Here is a 14238-nt window from a genome sequence, read left to right as displayed (position 1 = left end):
ATATTACTGATCTAAACACAATTAATTAAGAGGCACAGATTATCATGCTGGACAAAACCCAACAATGTGCTGCCTATAAGAAATATACTTTAAAGACAAAAATAGAGTAAAAATGAAAGAATGGAAAAAGATATAATCTGAAAACTAATAAAAAGAAAGCTGGTGGCTACACTAATATTAGACAAAGTACATTCCAAAATGAAGTTGTTTTGTGAAAAAAAGAAGATCATTGCATTAAAAGTAAAGGGTAAAGGGTCAGTCAGTTCATCAAGAAGATAAAGCAATACTAAATATTTAGTCCTCTAATAACAGTTTCAACATCCATGAAGCAAAAACTGATAGAACTTCAGAAGAAGAGAAATCCAAAGTATAATCAGATATTTTAACACCCTCTCTCAATAATTGTTGGAACAAGTATATATTGAGCAAGACTACAGTAGACTTGAACACCATCAACTAACTTGACCTAAGTGACATTTAAAGTATGCTCTGTACAAAAACAGTAGAACACATATTTTTCTTGAATACATACAGAACATTTACCAAAAATGGATACATACCCCACTTGCATCACTCCAGGCAAGAGCATTTAGTGATCAACATGTATCCTTCCCACTCTGGCTCACAGAGAGTCACCTGTCCTCCAAAACCATCTCTTTTTAGTTTCATAGGTTCAAAAAAACAAACAATCACAACGTTCTTATTCTGTTAAGAAAAAAAATCTATGGTCCATACCAAAACTATAGATCAGTCTACACATTTTATTTTCCTGATCACTTTGGTTAGGCAACAAAATTGAGCTCATGCCGTTTCTTACTCTATTACATGATGCTCACCCTTAAATCATTAACTCCTTCTAAGCCAAACATTGTTTGTCCCATATTGCTGTGTTTGAAGAATTTTCAGTATTCACTACTGTGGGTTTCCAACAGACACCATCCATTTTAAATAGTCACATTTAACACCATCTTTTTAATCATAATGCCATCTAGATATGGGGTTGCCAAATTTAGCAAATAAAATTACAGAACAAATGTCAGTTACATTTGAGTTTCAGACAAACAACAAGTAATTTTTTAATGTAGGTCCTAAATATTGCATGGGGTATTCATATTAGCTTACCTGGAAACAGCAACTGAGGACTATGTGGTAAATGCTTGTAGGGAAGGATGAGGCAGTCACAGTGCCAGTATGTGGTGGGGAAGAGAGTACCTGTGGGATCTAAAACAAAACCAGACAACAGAACAGAGGGATGATGAGGAGCACAGACTCAGTGACACCAATAGCTGACAAAGGAATAACCTCTGTGACTTTCCCCCAAAGGTGGCCATTTGGCCACAGCATGAACACTGGTGCAATTAGCCAGAGTGCAGCTCTTAAAGCCTGTAAGCTCCAGTGCTGTATTTGTCTTGAATCTTCTTATGCTTCCACATGCAGTAATTAAAATAATGCTGCTACTGCTATTTTTATGGCTGTATATTGCTCTGACTTTCAAAATGAAAGCTTTAATCTATAATCGCACACCAAGGCTCTTGAGTAAAGGATGTAGTCTTTATTCATAAAACCATTCCCTCAAGTAGCCACTCTGCATGGGTTAGATTAAGGGAGAGAGGAAGAAGGAGGGGGACAAAGGAGGAGGAAGCAAGAAAGGAAATATGAATAAAATTGCTTTTGCTAATAATGAACTTGTAGTTATAGGGGGCAAGAAAAATGAATATGCTGTAAGAATTCCTTAGGGCTAAGGCAATCGTTATTTTTACATTTCAACCTCTAATTTGAGATATTTCTTATAAAAAGAATAAAGGCATACACTCTTAGAATAGTAGTAGGCTTATATAGCACACTATATATTGAGCACACTGCAATGACTGAAATGACCAAACCTATTGAAAACAGACATCAAAACATCATTTGGTCCCCTATCTTCAGACAAGACTGTTCCTATATTTCTCAGTAAAAAGAGAATTGGTTTTAATTTAGGGGGAGGGTCAAGAAAAACTCTTAGGGGATTGAGTTTGTACATCTTTGCTAAATTATCTTAATTTTTCCTGTCAAAATAGGGAGGAGGTTCTTTCTCATAATTCACCCCAGTAACTCCTATAGTAGCTCAGGTTGATATCTTTTGAGAGCTATTAATATATTCCACAGAGAAAAAGAACAGCCAGTTACTATCTTCTGGACAGTCCTCATTCAGGCTCTGAAAATTCCTGACTAAATGACTCCACCAGCCTTCTCCCAGATTTAATCATTTCAGGTCTTGTAACCTTTGTTAATAAGTCCTATTTTTCAAGCCTTTGTTCATTTTTAATCATTAGTTACACTGCTGCATAAAGATCAGTGCACAAACCTTTTGAAAAAGTGAAAAACTCCAATAATTCATTCCAGCAAATGAAATGCTAATGCTGTTGCTATGTAGCAACGCTAGGTTCATTAGATGCCTTTGCTCGGCCTACCATCTGCAGATCTCCTCCTTTTATCCCACCAGACTTGGAATATTTTAAAGGGTGGAATGTGTCATAACCCATTTATTTTGACTTAATACCAAATCACATCTCTGTTTTCTATAAGACAAAACAAAGCTTGTCACACTTGGAATAATAGTTCTTAGTGAGGATTATGTTCTTTATGACTATTTTTTAACATTTTCCTAAGAGACACATTTTCAGTTTGAGTAATTGTTCAATTAATGAATATAAAGCAATTTGATGAAACACAAACAGCTTTTAGCACAAATTCTAAATAACCACAACTATTATTTTGAGCCAAATGGACTGAATTTTTATGGTATGAGGCATATCAATAAAATAATTTCTTGTAATCCTCAACAAGACTCTGGGAAAATTTGTGAAAAAAAGCAAACAAGTAAATGTATCCTTTTAGACTCTTACTATCCACCTATATGTTCTCTCTTCACATCCTGAACTGCGCTAACCTTTAATAGGCACTCAGGGCTTTCCTGCATAATCTACTTCTTCCCTATTACCACCCCATGAGTGATACAAGTCTACTCAGAGACACTGAACGAGATATTTGCCCGAATCTATCCTTCCTATAATCTAGTCCCCAAAGACTCTTCTCTGCTGGATGTTGAATAACTAATCTAATAAATTCACTGCTCTAGTGACTTATAAATTCTTTAGGAGAAAAAAATGATAATTTAAGTGAGTAATTTTAATAATAGGGGAGCATCCTTTAACCATTAACAGAAATATTTGGGACTAAGCTTTTTAAAATTCATCTCATGAATCACAAATTTATCTGTATTTCCATGTTTCCTATAGCTTCATCACATCTATAGATAATATCTGCACTTTTCGGAGTGGCCTTATATACAGATAGACAAATTTCCTCTTCCTTTTCCTGGGTGTGCCATATTGTTGAGTCATTAACACTGAAGTCATAGTCAATACACTTTCTGAACAGAGCTTATCTAACATGCATATTTTCTTTGTAAAGTATACCATAGCCTTTTTACACTTAGGATAACTTAGCATATACTCAGCACTTTGGCATTATGCTTAGGGGCCATTTTAAACAGCAAAGCCACCGAAAGAAAGAAAAAAACCACACACAAAACAATGTGGAAAAACTTGCCAACTGGCCACTAAGTAGACCAAGCAGAGGACACTTGTTTACAGTATGAGAGCTGAAACAGGAAGGTAGAGTATTGCCTTCACCACCCTCAGCTGGGAGGGAACTACCACATTGAACATCTCATACTATTTGCACTTCTGTGACCTTAAAGCCTCACAAGCATTCATTTTGGGGTAATATGAATAAAAATAAAATAATTAGGCATAAATTTAACTAAGGAGATGAAAGATCTGTACACTGAAAACTGTAAAACATTGATGTAAGAAATTAAAACAGATAGAAATATATGGAAGAATACCTGTATCCATGGATTCAGAGACTTAATGTTGTTAAAATGTCCATACTACCCAAAGTGATCTAGAGATGTAATACAATCCCTACCAAAATCCCAGTGGCATTTTTATAGAAATAGAAAAACAATCCCAAAACAATCTCGGACAAGAAGAACAAAACTTGATTTCAAATCATATTATAAAGCTATAATAATCAAACTAGTATATGGTACTGGCATACTGACAGACATATAAATGTATGGAACAGAAGGGAGAGCATATGTGGTCAACTAATTTCTGACTAGAGTGTCAAGAATACACAATAGAGGAAGAATAGTGTCCTCAATAAATGGTGCTGGGGAAACTGGATATGTATATGAAAAAGAATGAAACTGGATCCCTATACCATACACAAAAATCATCTCAAGATGGATCAAAGACTTGAACTAAAGACCTGAAACCATAAAACTCCTGAAAAAATACATAGGTTAAAAAGGTCCTTGACATTGGTCTTGACAATGATTTTGTGGTACTAAAGGCACAAGAATAAAAGCAAAACTAAGTAAGCAAATTACATCAAACTTAGACACTTCTGCATATCAAAGGAAATGAAAAAAAATGAAAAGGCAGTCTACAGAATGGGAGAAAATATTTGCAAACCACATATCTGATAAGTTAATACCCAAAATAAACAAGGAACCCATACAACTCAATAACAAAAAAAAGCAAATAATCCAATTTAAAAATGGACAAAGGAATCTGAATAGACATTTCTCCAAAGTAGACATACTAAAGCCAAGTACATGAAAAGGTGCTCAAAATCAGTAACCATCAGAGAAATGTAAATCAAAATCACAATGAGACATCACCTGACACAAGTTACGATGGCCATTATTTAAAACACACACACAAATGGTAACATATAGGCAAGAATATGGAGAAAAGGGGACTCTTGAACACTGCTGGCTAGAATGTAAACTGATATAGCCATTATGAAAAATAGTTTGGAATTTCCTCAAAAAATTAAAAATAAAAATACTGTATGATCCACCAGTCCTGCTTCTGGGTATATATACAAAAGAACTGAAATAAAGTTCTCAGAGGGATATCTGCACTCCCATGTTCACTGCAACATTATTCACCATAACCAAGATATGGAAACAACCTAAATGTCCATCGATAGATGAATGAACTGTAGCATACATACACAATGGAATATTATTCCACCTTGAAAAAGTAATCCTGGTATTTGTAACATGGATGGACCTAGAGGGCAATATGTTAAGTGATAAAAGTCAGAGAGAAAGACAAATACTGTATGACCTCACTTATATGCGAAATCTAAAATAGACACTCATAGAAGAAGAAAGTAGAATGGTGGTTGCCAGGAGATGAGACAATAGGGAAATGGGGACGTGATGGGCAAAGGGTAGATTTCAGTTGAACAAGGTAAGTTAGTCCTGGAGATTGACTATACATACAGTCCCTATGCTAACAATGTTCTATTGTATAATTGCTAAGAGGGTAGATCTTATGTTGTGTTTTTACAAAAAATAACAACAAAAACGAGGGTAGGAGGAAACTTTGGGAGGTATAAGGATATGTTTATGGCCTTGATGGTGGTAATGGTTTCAGTAGGTGTGTAGTTAGCCCCAAACACACCTAGATATATACATCAATTTATGTACAGCTTTTTATATGGCATTCATACTTCAACCGATTGTTTACAAAATTCGCTTTAGTGAGTAAATGAATTTGGAAATTCAGAATCTACATATAATAAGGACAGATTGTATTACTCTCTTTCTGTAGATGAAGAAACAGGTAAACAGGATATATAATTTGCTTAAGATGACATAGCTACAGAAAAAAGTAGAAATCAACCTCTAAAACATTCTAGATCCAAATCCTATATAAAAGGTATAATGCCACAATGCTTTCCATATGGATTTCACCATTATTACACTGTCCTATTGTGTGACACCTTTTGTCTGGTCTAGGGGAAAAGAGAAAACAAGCACTGGATATCCCCAAGCTTTCCTTATTGCAGAACACTAGCTTCCTCATTTTGAGCTGTATTCTAGGCCCTTCCTTCTCTAGTCTGTGACAGAGAAACCTGTTTTCCTATGAATCTAAACTCCTGGTAGTGAGTTAAGAATTGGTGTTGCAATAAATTAAACGTTTTGGAGTTACAAATTTGGGTTTTAAGTTAGCCCCTCTGTGTCTTAGTTTTGTGACCATAATGCTCTTACTATCCTCTGTAAAACAGGAATTGTAACGCTGATTGTGTAAGTCTATCCTAAAGATTAATGAGATAGCTAGAGTATGAAGTCTGGCTCCTAGCAAGCACTTGACAATTAGGAGGTATTACGCTTTAGTATTTGTTCTTCTAGGGGCTCCCAGAACCTACTCAACAAAGGGATGTTCATCACTTGGTTTTCGCATACAGGCTCTTAAAAAGCAAAAGTAAAATCAACTATCACTTCTACTGTGACTATAACAGTTAATTTTTCCTTCAAAACTCTACGGCTCACCTCTAGTTATGCTCCCCTTTGTCAGGGCAATATTGACAGAGTAGCTCAAGGGTAGAGATTCCAACATTGCATCATCAAACATGGCTTAAAAAGAAACCTAACCCTGCTTAGAATTAAAGCTAAGTTGGCCATGAACAATTGTTTCTAAACTTCCACCTCTTTAAAAAGCACTTGTGCTTTGATTTTCAATTCTAGTTCATAAATCACTCCATCTGGTCTAGCCAATCCGGATGCACAAGCAGCACTGAGTTTAGTTTATTTTACATATATGGACGTGTGTGTGTATGTGTGTGTGTGTATCATACCAGAGGATGTATTAATATAAAAACCAAAAATAATGGAGAAAAGATAGAACAATTTCATGAATACTTCTCTGAACCCAGAGGGCTTGGGTGAAATGGAATACTCAAGTGCCTTCAAAGGCAGGCCACAATAGCCTCTTAAAGGTAATGTCTAAAAAATTTTTACTTCATGGCAGGCAAGGTTAAAAATGAGAACAATGAGGCACAGCCAAATGGCAGCATGAGTAGAGCAGCGGAAATCACCTCCCGAAACCACATATATATATGAAAATATAACAAAGACAACGCTTCCTAGAATAAAGACCAGAGGACACAGGACAACATCCAGACCACATTCACACCTGCGAGAACCCAGCACCTTGCAAAGGGGGAGAGGAAGGCCACAAACCAACAAGAAGGGAAGTTCTTCCAGCTGACACTAGTCCCAGCTCTGCAAACTATTCCTATCACCATGAAAAGACAAAATTACAGGCAAACCAAGATCACAGAGACACCAGAGAAGGAGACAGGCCTAACCAGTCTTCCTGACAAAGAATTCAAAATAAAAATCATAAACGCGCTGACAGAGATGCAGAGAAATACACAAGAGAAATGGGATGAAGTCCAGAGGGAGATCACAGATGCCAGAAAGGAGATTACAGAAATGAAACAAACTCTGGAAGGATTTATAAGCAGAATGGATAAGATGCAAGAGGCCATTGATGGAATTGAAACCAGATAACAGGAATGCATAGAAGCTGACATAGAGAGAGATAAACGGATCTCCAGGAATGAAACAATATTAAGAGAACTGTGTGACCAATCCAAAAGGAACAATATCCATATTATAGGGGTACCAGAAGAAGAGAGATGAAAAGGGATGGAAAGTATGGATGGAAAGTATCTTGGAAGAAATAATTGCTGAAAACTTCCCCAAACTGGGGGAGGAAATAATTGAACAGACCACGGAAACACACAGAATCCCCAACAGAAAGGATCCAAGGAGGACAACACCAAAACACATAATAATTAAAATGGCAAAGATCAAGGACAAGGAAAGAATTTTAAAGGCAGCTAGAGAGAAAAAGGTCACCTATAAAGGAAAACCCATCAGACTTCTTGACAGAAACCCTACAGGCCAGAAGAGAATGGCATGATATACTTAATGCAATGAAACAGAAGGGCCTTGAACCAAGTATACTGTATCCAGCACAACTATCATTTAAATATGATGGTGGGATTAAACAATTCCCAGACAAGCAAAGCTGAGGGAATTTGCTTCCCACAAACCACCTCTACAGGGCATCTTACAGGGACTGCTCTAGATGGGAGCACTCCTAGAAAGAGCACAGAACAAAACACCCAACATATGAAGAATGGAAGAGGAGGAATAAGAAGGGAGAGAAGAAAAGAATCTCCAGACAGTGTATATAACAGCTCAATAAGTGAGCTAAGTTAGGCGGTAAGATACTAAAGAGGCTAACCTTGAACCTTTGGTAACCACGAATTTAAAGCCTGCAATGGCAATAAGTACATATCTTTCAATAGTCACCCTAAATGTAAATGGACTTAATGCACCAATCAAAAGACACAGAGTAATAGAATGGATAAAAAAGCAAGACCCATCTATATGCTGCTTACAAGAAACTCACCTCAAACCCAAAGACATATACAGACTAAAAGTCAAGGGATGGAAAAACATATCTCAGGCAAACAACAGTGAGAAGAAAGCAGGGGTTGCAGTACTAATATCAGACAAAATAGACTTCAAAACAAAGAAAGTAACAAGAGATAAAGAAGGACACTACATAATGATAAAGGGCTCAGTCTAACAAGAGGATATAACCATTCTAAATATATATGCACTCAACACAGGAGCACCAGCATATGTGAAACAAATACTAACAGAACTAAAGGGGGAAATAGACTGCAATGTATTCATTTTAGGAGACTTCAACACACCACTCACCCCAAAGGATAGATCCACCGGGCAGAAAATAAGTAAGGACACGGAAGTACTGAACAACACAGTAGAGCAGATGGACCTAATAGACATCTATAGAACTCTACATCCAAAAGCAACAGGATATACATTCTTCTCAAGTGCACATGGAATATTCTCCAGAATAGACCACATACTAGCCCACAAAAAGAGCCTCAGCAAAATTCAAAATATCAAAATTCTACCAATTTTTCATACCACAAAGTTATAAAAGTAGAAATAAATTCTACAAAGAAAACAAAAAGGCTCACAAACACATGGAGGCTTAAAAACAGGCTCGTAAATAATCAATGGATCAATGAAAAAATTAAAATAGAGATCAAGAAATGTATAGAAACAAATGACAACAACAACACTAAACCCCAACTTCTGTGGGACGCAGCAAAAGCAGTCCTAAGAGGAAAGTATATAGTGATCCAGGCACACTTGAAGAAGGAAGAACAATCCCAAATGAATAGTCTAACATCACAATTATCGAAACTGGAAACAGAAGAACAAATGAGGCCTAAAGTCAGCAGAAGGAGGGACATAATAAAGATCAGAGAAGAAATAAACAAAATTGAGAAGAATAAAACAATAGCAAAAATCAACGAAACCAAGAGCTGGTTCTTTGAGAAAATAAACAAAATAGATAAGCCTCTAGCCCAACTTATTAAGAGAAAAAGAGAGTCAACACAAATCAACATAATCAGAAATGAGAATGGAAAAATCACGACAGACTCCACAGAAATACAAAGAATTATTAAAGACTACTATGAAAACCTATATGCCAACAAGCTGGAAAACCTAGAAGAAATGGACAACTTCCTAGAATAATACAACCTTCCAAGACTGACCAAGGAAGAAACACAAAAGTTTAACAAACCAATTACGAGCAAAGAAATTGAAACAGTAATCAAAAAACTACCCAAGAACAAAGCACCCGGGCCGGACGGATTTACCTCGGAATTCTATCAGACACACAGAGAAGACATAATGCCCATTCTCCTTAAAGTGTTCCAAAAAATAGAAGAGGAGGGCATACTCCCAAACTCATTCTATGAAGCGAACATCACCCTAATACCAAAACCAGGCAAAGACCCCACCAAAAAAGAAAATTACAGACCAATATCCCTGATGAACATAGATGCAAAAATACTTAATAAAATATTAGCAAACAGAATTCAAAAATATATCAAAAGGATCATACACTATGACCAAGTGGGATTCATCCCAGGGATGCAAGGATGGTACAACATTCGAAAGTTCATCAACATCATCCACCACATCAACAAAAAGAAAGACAAAAACCACATGATCATCTCCATAGATGCTGAAAAAGCATTTGACAAAATTCGACATCCATTCTTGATAAAAACTCTCAGCAAAATGGAAATAGATGGCAAGTACCTCAACATAATAAAGGCCATATATGATAAACCCATAGCCAACATCATACTGAACATCGAGAAGCTGAAAGCTTTTCCTCTGAGATCGGGAACTAGACAGGGATGGCCACTCTCCCCATTGCTATTTAACATAGTACTGGAGGTCCTAGCCACAGCAATCAGACAAAACAAAGAAATACAAGGAATCCAGGTTGGTAAAGAAGAATTTAAACTGTCACTATTTTCAGATGACATGATATTGTACATAAAAAAGACTCCACCCTAAAGACTGCACCCTAAAGACTCCACCCCTAAACTACTAGAACTGATATTGTAATACAGCAAATTTTCAGGATACAAAATTAACACACAGAAATCTGTAGCTTTCCTATACACTAACAATGAACCAATAGAAAGAGAAATCAGGAAAACAATTCCATTCACAATTGCATTATAAAGAATAAAATACCTAGAAATATATCTAACCAAAGAAGTGAATGACCTATACTCTGAAAACTACAAGTCACTCTTAAGAGAAATTAAAGGGAACACTAACAAATGGAAACTCATCCCATGCTCGTGGCTAGGAAGAATCAATATCATCAAAATGGCCATCCTGCCCAAAGCAATATACAGATTTGATGCAATCCCTATCAAATTACCAGCAACATTCTTCAAAGAACTGGAACAAATAATTCAAAAATTCATATAGAAACACCAAAGACCCCGAATAGCTAAAGTAATCCTGAGAAAGAAGAAGAAAGAAGGGGGGATCTCACTCCCCAACTTCAAGCTCTACTATAAAGCCATAGTAATCAAGACAATTTGGTACTGGCACAAGAACAGAGCCACAGACCAGTGGAACAGACTAGAGACTCCAGACATTAACCCAAACATATATGGTCAACCAATATTTGATAAAGGAGCCATGGACATACAATGGCGAAATGACAGTCTCTTCAACAGATGGTGCTAGCAAAACTGGACAGCTACATGTAGGAGAATGAAACTGAACCATTGTCTAACCCCATATACAAAAGTAAATTCAAAATGGATCAAAGACCTGAATGTAAGTCATGAAACCATAAAACTCTTAGAAAAAACATAGGGAAAAACCTCTTAGACATAAACATGAGTGACCTCTTCTTGAACATATCTCCCCAGGCAAGGAAAACAACAGCAAAAATGAGCAAGTGGGACTACATTAAGCTGAAAAGCTTCTGTACAGTGATGGATACCATCAATAGAACAAAAAGGAACCCTATAGTATGGGAGAATATATTTTTAAATGACAGATCCGGTAAAGACTTGATGTCCAAAATATATAAAGAGCTCACACGCCTCAACAAATAAAAATCAAATAATCCAATTAAAAAATGGGCAGAGGAACTGAACAGACAGTTCTCCAAAACAGAAATGCAGATGGCCAACAGACACATGAAAAGATGCTCCACATCACTAATTATCAGAGAAATGTAAATTAAAACTACAATGAGGTATCACCTCACACCAGTAAGGATGGCTACCATCCAAAAGACAAACAACAACAAATGTTGGCGAGCCTGTGGAGAAAAGGGAACCCTCCTACACTGCTGGTGGGAATGATGTAAATTAGTTCAACCATTGTGGAAAGCAGTATGGAGGTTCATCAAAATTCTCAAAACAGACTTACCATTTGACCCAGGAATTCCACTCCTAGGAATTTACCCTAAGAATGCAACAATCAAGTTTGAGAAAGACAGATGCACCCCTATGTTTATTGCAGCACTATTTAGCCAAGAATTGGAAGCAACCTATATGTCCATCGGTAGATGAATGGATAAAGAAGATGTGGTACATATACACAATGGAATACTACTCAGCCATAAGAAGATGGCAAATCCTACCATTTGCAGCAACATGGATGGACCTGGAGGGTATTATGCTCAGTGAAATAAGCCAAGCAGAGAAAGAGAAATACCAAATGATTTCACTCATCTGAGGAGTATAAGAACAAAGGAAAAACTGAAGGAACAAAACAGCAGCAGAATCACAGAACCCAAGAATGGACTAACAGGTACCAAAGGGAAAGGGACTGGGGAGGATGGGTGGGTAGGGAGGGATAAGGGGGGGAAGAAGAAGAGAGGTATTAAGATTAGCATGCATAAGGGGTGGGAGAAAGGGGAGGGCTGTGCAACACAGAGAAGACAAGTAGTGATTCTACAACATTTTGCTATGCTGATGGACAGTGACTATAAAGGGGTTTATAGGGGGGACCTGGTAAAGGGGAGAGCCTAGTAAACATAATATTCTTCATGTAAGTGTAGATTAAAGATTAAAAAAAAGAATGAAAGAGAAGGGGGATTACTCCCTGATAGGATAAAACTAACTGTAAATCAACGATTAATGCATGCTTTAAATATCCTTAATTTTGATCACTTAAAGGGTGTCAGATGATCAGCTATGGAGGTACACTTTTCTGATAATATTCCTTTCTCTTAAAAAAAAAAAGCAGTTCCTGTGTGGTGACCTCCAATGAGTTCTACACAATGGTATAAAGGGCTTATCAAAGTGTGGGCAAAGGGTCTGTTTGTGTTTACACAGAGGATCAAAGCCAAATTTGGCTACCCAGAAAATGAACTAAGATACGATATGAAAAAGAACTTCCAACATCAGCACTCTCTGGAAGACTCATACCAGAAGATGATCACCAAAAACTTCAACAAAGATCCAGGCGATGCTGCAGTTGTAGCTGCATTCATCCCACTGGTTCCTGGACTTGCCATGGGAATGAAGAAGGAGATATCTAAGCTGGCCTGTGCATACAGTAAAACAACAAATTTGACTGGATCTATACTGTTGAAACTCAACCAAGAATTAGGAGAAGGTGTAGCGCTCCAAAATCTTACAACTACAGACTATCTACTGTTAAAAGAACATATGGGATGTGAACAGTTCCCAGGAATGGGTTGTTTTAATTTGTCTGATTTCTCCCAGACTGTTCAAGTACAGTTGGACAATATCCATTATAGCATAGACAAATTTTCGCAAATGCCTAAGGTGCCTAACTGGTTTTCTTGGCTTCACTGGAGATGGCTGGTAATTATAGATCTGCTTTGGTTATGTAACTGTATTCCTATTATGTTAATATGTGTGTGCAATTTAATTAGTAGTTTAAAACCTATACATGCGAAGTTACTCTACAAGAAGATATGTCAAAGACATAATCAATCTTCCCATGTTTTCTTCCGCCTGCTACTTCTACAGCTTTTCTTCTTCCTTCCTAATTACAACCCTTAAATAGAATTCGTGCCTCATGTCAAATTCACTGAGTATCATAATTCCTCCAAGTGGTAAAGATACCTCAAGACAAATGCTGGGCATAGAAGCTGCAGGGCATAAATCTGCAAAGAAGTAAAAAGCTAACCTTTTCAAACAATATGGCTTCTCTCTCACTTACCAACTTTACATTTCCCTGTATGGCCCTGGAAGATGACTGGTTAGGCAGAGACGGGTAAGATTCCTCAAGGGAGGAACAACCTAAGACAGGCACAGTCGCAGGGGATTCATCAGGTGAGAAATTGGGGATCAACAGAGGTGAAGCTTACAACCTCAACCCCCCTCCTGTTTTGAGAGAAAGCTTCTGCATCCGTGTATGTTTTATTGCCCTTGTCTAGCTTGGATTAACACATAGTCTACAGGCACACACCTGATCATCTACATTTGCTCTCTTACAACACTAAACTATGTTTTCTACCTTTATCTTGCATCTACCTACCACTTTAGCATTTTATTAAAAAATAATAATAATAATAATAATAAAGGGAGAAATGTGGGATTCACATTTAATCAAGGATAAAAATCAAACGAATATTCATATTTGACCTGATTGTTTATAGTTCATAATGCGTGATCAAAACCAAAAGTTTTTGTGATGAATGTCCTTGTACTGTTCACCATGTAAGAACTTATTCACTATGTAAGAATTTGTTCACCATCTAAGAACTTGTTCGTTATGCTTCAGAAGATTGGAGTCTGATGAGAATTAGGCTTGGGGTGGATTAATGATTGTGCATTGAGCATTGACTCCCCTATACAGAATTTTATTGTTGTTAACAACCATTTGATCAATAAATATTAGAGATGCCTTCTCAAAAATAAAAATAAATTTAAAAAAATGAGAACAATGATGCTGTTTGAAAGTATAAA

General features: G+C 36.7%; 1 long non-coding RNA gene across 1 annotated transcript in view; it reads right to left on the bottom strand.

The window, feature by feature from the left end:
* LOC108405354 (uncharacterized) overlaps positions 1 to 14238 on the bottom strand; it is a 108843-nt gene that overhangs the window by 61084 nt on the left and 33521 nt on the right. Inside the window, exon 3 of the long non-coding RNA XR_001855163.3 lies at positions 1123 to 1221. This is a non-coding gene — a long non-coding RNA (uncharacterized lncRNA). The remainder of the gene's footprint in view (positions 1 to 1122; positions 1222 to 14238) is intronic.

Source organism: Manis javanica, chromosome 2, assembly GCF_040802235.1.
Source record: "Manis javanica isolate MJ-LG chromosome 2, MJ_LKY, whole genome shotgun sequence".
NCBI classification, from domain to species: Eukaryota; Metazoa; Chordata; class Mammalia; order Pholidota; family Manidae; genus Manis; species Manis javanica.
This window is presented reverse-complemented; position numbering and strand designations above follow the sequence as displayed.